The sequence below is a fragment of the Chiloscyllium punctatum genome, chromosome 29 (genome assembly GCF_047496795.1).
Source record: "Chiloscyllium punctatum isolate Juve2018m chromosome 29, sChiPun1.3, whole genome shotgun sequence".
NCBI classification, from domain to species: domain Eukaryota; kingdom Metazoa; phylum Chordata; class Chondrichthyes; order Orectolobiformes; family Hemiscylliidae; genus Chiloscyllium; species Chiloscyllium punctatum.
The window spans coordinates 48,526,782-48,534,498 of NC_092767.1; the positions used below are offsets into that span (position 1 = coordinate 48,526,782).

The 7,717-nt window shown below is 43.8% G+C and overlaps 1 long non-coding RNA gene across 1 annotated transcript in view; it reads right to left on the reverse strand.

Moving 5' to 3' along the window:
- The window catches only part of LOC140454341 (uncharacterized), a 66,869-nt gene extending 60,595 nt beyond the window's left edge, over positions 1-6,274 (reverse strand). Inside the window, exons 1-2 of the long non-coding RNA XR_011952679.1 lie at positions 6,099-6,274; positions 3,568-3,667 (exon numbers count right to left, since the gene is read on the reverse strand). This is a non-coding gene — a long non-coding RNA (uncharacterized lncRNA). The remainder of the gene's footprint in view (positions 1-3,567; positions 3,668-6,098) is intronic.
- Between the last annotated feature and the right edge of the window lie 1,443 nt (positions 6,275-7,717).

Genomic DNA, 7,717 nt, shown 5'->3' on the forward strand with positions numbered 1-7,717 from the left:
ATCGGCTGGGTCCTTTTTCACTGGAGCACAGGAGGCTGAGGGGTGACCTTATTAGAGGTTTATAAAATCCTGAAGACTTTCAGTAATGTGAACAGCAGGTGCCCTTTCCAGGAGGGGGCGCTATTCAAGATTGGGGACATACGTTTCACATGTTAAAAAGGATGGCTTTAAAAAGAAGTTCGGGATTTTATTTTTTGTTTTTGCACAAAGTGTGGTTCACATGTGGAATAAACATGCAGAGGACGTGGTAGATGTGAATGCAATTACAATTTCAGGGTGGCACAGTGGCTCAACGGTTAGCAATGCTACCTCTCAGCGCCAGGGACACAGGCTCAATTCCTGTATTGGGTGACTGTCCATGTGGAGTTTGCATATTCTTCCCCATGACAGCGTGGGTTCCTCCAGGTGCTGCCGTTTCCTCCCACAATCCACAGATGTACAGGGTAGGTGAACTGGGCGTGCTCAATTGCACATAGTGTTCAGGAATGATTGGGTTGAATGAATTAGTCAGGTGTAAATATAGAGCAAAAGGGGAGGGGAATGGGATTCTAATAGGAAAAAAACCATTTGGACCCGTATATCAATAGGGAATGCTCGGATGGACTTGGACCAAGTGGAGGCAGGTGCGATTAGTTCAGTTCGAATTTATGGTCGACACGGACTGGTTGGACCACAGGGTCTGTGTCGATGTTGTGTAACTTTATGACTCGTCATCTCTGTAAATTCCTCTATGTTTGGAACTCTCCCTATCAGTGCCACCTCATCCAGCCTTACAAATCCTCCTCATCTCTATAATTCCACTCCAGCCTCAAAATCCAAAAGCCTCTATCACAAATATCTCTATCTCTGTAACATCCTCCATCCTCACAATCCTTTCCAACTTGCATCTCCTCCAGCTTCATTATCCTCCCCATGTCTAATCCCCTCCAGTCTCTCAAAGCTCTGCTATATGTACCTTTCTTTATTTCCAGCTTTCAGGATGCCCAATGTTTATTTCTCACTTGATAATAGCCCTTTACAATTCCTGATTTCCTCTTAAACCTCTGCGTCTCACTTTCCTCCCAAGAAAATCGACCAATCACGTGTCATGTATTCTAGTATCACCTCTTCTGACCTGATATCCAATGGAGCCTGTCGTATTCCTATAATAAACATCTCAGCGGTCCACAGAACAGAAAAACGCTTTGGTGGTCCATCGAGTCTGTGAGAAAGAAAATTATCACCGAAAACTACCACCATACTACTATCCTCATCTATTTTCCAGTACTTATGGAAAAGTGTCAACTATCATGGCATAGCAAGTGCACACTAAATACATCTCAAATGTTTTGGGGATTTATGTCTCCCACCCTCACAGACAGTGAGGTTTAGTGCAACTGGTGCTCGATGATGACATCACCCACAAGAACACAGAGCAGCTGGGTCTGTGCAAACCAGAGATCGCCCACACATTGGGAAGGATGGCAGGGTCCCTGAGAGGGGACACAGGAGAGTTACCAGGATGGTTCAAGGAATGGGGGATTTTAGTTGCAGGGACATGGGTATTGTTAATACAGATCAAGAATATCCATCTACAATAGATGGACTCTCGTTCTCAACCTCTCCCCTTGCCTGGGCTGGGGTTACCTTCAGGTTAAACCACCACCAGACATCTCTCCCTAATGAGAGAGCAGCCCTATGGTCTGGTAGGACAATGCTGACTTTACCTTTTAGACAGTGATGCCAATGTGCATCGGGGGTGGAGAGAGGGAATGTTGAAGGTGGTGGATGGGACACCACTCAGGCACAGTGCTTTTTCCTAGAGGATGTTCGCTTTCTTTAATACTGTTGAGGGCTGCACTATATTTAGGCAGGTTTAATTGAGTTTGAATTGAGTATATAGATGTGGAGATTTAGTAATCAGTGGTGGGGCCTTTAATGGAAGGTGGTGAATTGAAATAAATATCTCACTACAATTTTGGTTTAGACAGTTATCTTTAGTATTTAATATTGGTAGCAGAGAATGATTCAAAATGTAAGGTTTTGGGGTATGACAGATTTGAATGGACATCTGTGTGGCCACCAGGAAACCATTTGGATGCATTATTCCAATACAGTCTCAAACCTGGAAATGTTAAGAGCCTATGATCAATCTGATGAGGAAATGTCATATCATATTATATTTCTTGTACACTTTGTCACACTTAAAGATTTCAGACTTTTGTTTCTGTAGAGATTTTTGTGTAATCTTGTTAGAGGCATCACTCAAATACAAATGGCATTATAGACTGTGGGAAAATCAGGATATACAAATGTTCTTTGGTCCTCCACTTTGGGCTTATTTCAGTAAGTATGGCTTTACAAACAGCTGATGTTATACTCTGTCTGCTGTAAATGGGAATTTTACTTGGATAAATTCTGTTATAAATATGGGTAAAATTTATGATGGAAGGAATAAACAGGGAGTGTTTTGAGCAGGAAGAGATTAACCTAATGACAATAATAGTATTATTTATTTTCTAAGGTTAGCATTAAAATCACCCTTTGGATTCTAATGTGGGGAGAAGGCAAATATTATTAGTGGTAGAGGATCCAGATTGCTCAAATCCAGTGGTTGATGGCCAGTTTCATCGCTCTCCAAATGCGTATACTTACCTCTGCCTGATAAACATTTCTAGGGCTTTTTGCCCAAAATGTCGATTTTTCCTGCTCGTCGGATGCTGCCTGACCTGCTGTGCTTTTCCAGCACCACTCTAATCTAGACCCCCATATATACAGAAGAGCCCAAAATTGGAGTGTTGCCTTTCAGTCGTGTTTGAAAACAGTTCTATTCCAAAAGGGTGTTTGAAGCTTAGAAGTGTCTCGCCAATTGTAGCTGATGCTGGGTTAATTATCGACTTTTAAATTTGAAGTTGTTAAATATTAAGCAGGGGCGAAATCAAGTATATGGAGTTGGCCGCAAATTGGCCATGAATGACTGAGCAGGCTTGAGGACCCTACTTCTGTACCTGCGTTCTAAATTCTCAGGATTTCCTGTTGAAATTTTCAAAACAATTTTCCAATTATGTTGTTTGCAGAAGAAATGGTGCTCCAGTTTCCTCCCACAGTCCAAATATGTGCAGGTTAGGTGAATTGGCCATGCTAAATTGCCTGTAGTGTTAGGTGAAAGGGTAAATGTAGGGAATGGGTCGAGGTGGGTTGCTCTTCGGAGGGTCGGTGTGGACTTGTTGGGCCGAAGGGCCTGTTTCCACACTGTAAGTAATCTAATGTAATCTGATGCAGGCAAGTGGAGAATGTTCCAACACAATCCTGATGTTGTCTATAAGGCACACAAAAAGACATTGGGGAATCAGGGGTTGGGGAAAACTGAGATTGTTCTCCTTGTAGCAAAGGCAATTGAGGGGAGCTGAGAGACAAGTGCTTACAAAACATATACATCAGGATGTTAAACCTTACACTCATCAACTCATCATAAAAGGATGACTGGACATATATTGAAGATTTCGGGGAGATCTATTGACAGGGTGGTTTGATTCAAAGGAGAATTTTTATGCAGAAAATGGAATTGAGCTGGAACAAAATACTCACACACAGTGCAAATATCCAGGTCCTGATGAATGGAGTAATTCAATCAGAGTTTGGCGTTACAATTACTGAGATTCCCATCTGAATATCCACCTGTAGTATCCTGTAATACAAGTTTATAAAATCTGTCACCGTCAGTTCAGGTTAGAAACTCACACAATCCCCTCCTCCTGGTCCAGGATGACTGGACACATTACCCCTTGTGGAGGTCAGCAGTCAGTTCAGGGGGAAATCTGTGTGGGTTTCTATGAGTTTCCACCTTGGGACTTCATGTGACTGAACAGGACAGATCTTTGACACATGGGACAGAATGTTCCAAGGGTCAGTGAGATGTGGAGAGCAGGATTTGCTTCCTTTTCTTTCCTTCCGTGCTACCGCTGTGGTTCATAAATAAGACATGGGGAGTGAAAGGCTCATGCAGCTCGATGGGCAAGTTGTCTCCATTCTGACCAATGGGCAGCAAGATCCTCCCAGTCACTCCAAGAGTCTCTCTGAAAAGACAGCAACTCAGCATGCTTCCCACTGTCCGGTGCTCCCTGGAAAGATTTAGAAGAATGAGGGGGGAATCTCCTAGAAAATGTAGAACGGTAAACTTCCAAAAGGATTATAAACCGTTTACAGAGATGGATTTGTTGGAGAAGTAAACACCAAATTGGCAAATGGAGCATAACTTGGGATAATGTGAAGTTGTTCATTTTGGAGGAGGTAATAAAAGAACAGAGGACTATTTAAATGGTGGAAACTGTAGAAAGCTGCAACACAAAAGAGACGAGGAGATAATTGTGCAGGAAACACAGAAAGCTAGCACACAGTTACCACAGGTCATCAGGAAGGGAGATGAAACGTTGTTCCTTGTTTGAAGGGATTTGCAGTATAAGAGTTGGGAGTATATACCTGAGAGCCACATTATATAGTGCGAGTGAGACCACAGAGGGAGTAATGAGACACGTTTTGGTCCCTTTATTGAAGGAAATGCATCACATCATCGGAAACATTCAGAGAAGATTGACTGGGATGATCCCTGGTTTGCAGGGACTCTCTTTTAAGAAAAGGCTGAAGAAGTTGGGACTCGACTCACTGGATTTGGGGGAGAATGAGAGGGGATCTTATTGAAACATATAGGCTTATTAAGGGGTATGACAGTGTAAATACTGAGAGGATGTGTCCCATCATGAGGGAACCTGGAACCAGTCTCTGGGTCAGTTGCAGAATCAAGGGTTCTGTTTTAGATTTGTCAACTTTAATGCAACACAGATATGGGTAAGGGGTTTCAATAGCAATGGATCTGGGGTGAGTTGGAGAAAAGCAACATTTTAGAGATTGGAGTTCATGGTGTTTGCGATTATGTAGATGTCTGATCAGAAGATCACCTTGTGGTCAGAATATGAGAGCAATATTGTGAAGAGTGTAGTTCTGACTCAGGCATTTCCTAGTGAGAAGGAGGGGCTCAGCAGTAAGGGAAAGGAATTTATAATAGCAACTGAAGGCAATGCAGTGTTTCATTGGAGGAAATTGCAGCCAATCGAGTTGTAGGCGTTTGGTATGCAGTTTGATGAATGGGTAACAGTGGAGCAATGGAGAGGGATGATCGGGAGAGAGAGCTGGGCATTGTCAGTGTACATGTGAAACCAATACGATGTCACCTCCTGGCAGTATGTAGGTGAGATACAGGAGGGGACAAAGATAGATCCTGGATGGACACCACATATGAGGAATTCAGAAAGGAAAGGGAGAGTGGAGATGGAGCAGGATTTTCCAACAACCTTGAGGTCAAATATTAGTTCTTAGCAGAATTGGAAAGAAGGACATAACCAGAAAAGACAGACAGAACAAGGAACAATATTTGTGAATTGGGGAGGGGGAGTGATGGGGAGGAGCCCGACTCCAAAACTGCTATTTCTACATCAGTGACATCACCCAACTCCACCCTCGTCTCAGCTCATTTACTGAAATACTCGTCCATCCCTGTGTTATCTACAGACTTCGTTATCCAAACACAGTCCTGGCCAGCCTCCCACATTCAACGGACATATAAGCTCAAGAGTATCTAAAACCCTACTGCCCATAGTGCTCACTTGTCCCAAAGCTTGTTGATCCATCAAAAGGCTCCTATTAACAAGCAACAATTTAATATTCTCTCCCTTGATGTAATTCCTGGCTGTGAACATCCCTGTCTCCCTGCACCACACAACCTGAGAGACCCCGATAACTCATTTTCTTTCAGACTCCCAAAGATGCATTTATTCATTGCTTCACCGGTTTGGCTGTTTTGACAGTTGCCAAGGCAACACGGTCTGGAATTCGCACTCTGACCCTCTCAGACTTGCTTTCCTCCTTTAAGGTATTCCTGAAAACCTGCTTATTTGGCAATACTTTTGATCACCTGACCTAATATCCCCATCTGTGGCCTTATGTCAGAAATTCTCAATTTCTGTGAAATTATAAAAATTATAAAAATACAAACTGTTGTTGATTTGCACACACATTGTCAACTCTTCACTGTCGCTGAGTGAATAATCTGTAACATCTCTTACCCAAGAACATTGTGGGAGCACCTTCACCACACGAACTGCAGCTGTACAAGGAAGTCAAACATCACCCTCTCCACAGGCAATGGGGCTTTGGCATTAATCACTGGTGTCTGTGGAGAGAGAAACACATAGTTGATATTTCAGGGAGTGCTAAATGCATTACAGGAAGTGAGAATGTTGCAGAATTTGATGGTCAGAAATGGAAGGAAAATGCACTCTTTTGTTGAAAAAAAAGAATTATTCACTGGCAAAGATACTGTGGAAAATTTAGTCCGTTGAGAGAGCAGCACATTGTCAGGGGTTGGGCAGCAGAGGAAAATTAACTTACAAAAGGTCTGTGAAAGTAACAGTAAAACACTAAACAAGCCAAACAGCCTGTGCCCAAAGACTTTAACTCCCCTTCCCGCTCCCCCAAAGATATGCAGGTCCTGGGCCATCTCCACCGCCAAATCCCAGGCATCTGATGCCTGGAGGAAGAACGCCTCATCATCTGTGTTCAGATCCTCCAATCACATGGGATCAATGTGGATTTCACCAGTTTCCTCATTTCCACTCCACCCACCTTCTCCCAGATCCAGCCTTCCAACTCGGCACCACCCTCTTGACCTATCCTACATGTCCATCTTCCTTCCCACCGATCAGCTGCTGCCTGACCTGCTGTGCTTTTCCAGCATCACACTCTTTGACATTGAAAACATCCTGACTCTGACACTGTGTAAATCCTGCCCTATCACTCCCTGCCAAGGAAGGCTGCGCATGCGTCCCCCTACAGCTTGCCCCTCTCAAAGTTGGCAGCCACACACGTGTCCCGTGGATCACTGCCCCCAATAAAGATGGCGGCGATCACTCACGCCTTTCACTATTTGAAGCATTTTGCCATTTGCCACAAACACGGGCCTGGGATTTTCTAATTTGTGTTTTCCGATGTGCACTAAATTCTGTAAAACGTCTCAGCCCGTTCCATTAAAATTTCCTTCTCTTCCTGGTCAACATGTCTTTCCTTAACCATACCCTGCACCTTCACACATTTCCAATGCCTTGGTCACAACATCACAGTGCTGCCAGTGAAGCTTATCACGTGGTATCACTTTATTCCTGATGAAGGGCTTTTGCCCGAAACGTCGATTTCGCTGCTCCTTGGATGCTGCCTGAACTGCTGTGCTCTTCCAGCACCACTAATCCAGAAGCTTATCACGTGGGTGAGTGTAGCCACGCCCCTCATTCACTCAGACCAACCGGCACGACCTTGTCTTCCAGCCCCATCCCCATCCTCTTATTGGTCCTGCACTGAGATCAATCACCAGAGGCCCTTTGTGGGCTGGAGCATGCTCAGTGCTTCCTGCTTTTGCTGCTGTTCATCAGGTATAAGAGAGAGTGTTCATTCCGGTTTCTCCTAATGTCAGACATTAACAACAACGACCTACATTGTATGGAGACTTTCACACTGACAATTCTGTTAAAGTGCTTCACGAATGCTGGAAACATTGATTAAAGAGAACAACTTTAAGATACATCTTTGAGGAGGAGTACAGAGGGGGTTGGGAAGGATATTGAAGAGGTTTTTAGATCAGACAAACCGTCTAAAGAGCAACCCACCCAGACCCATTCCCCTACATCTAACG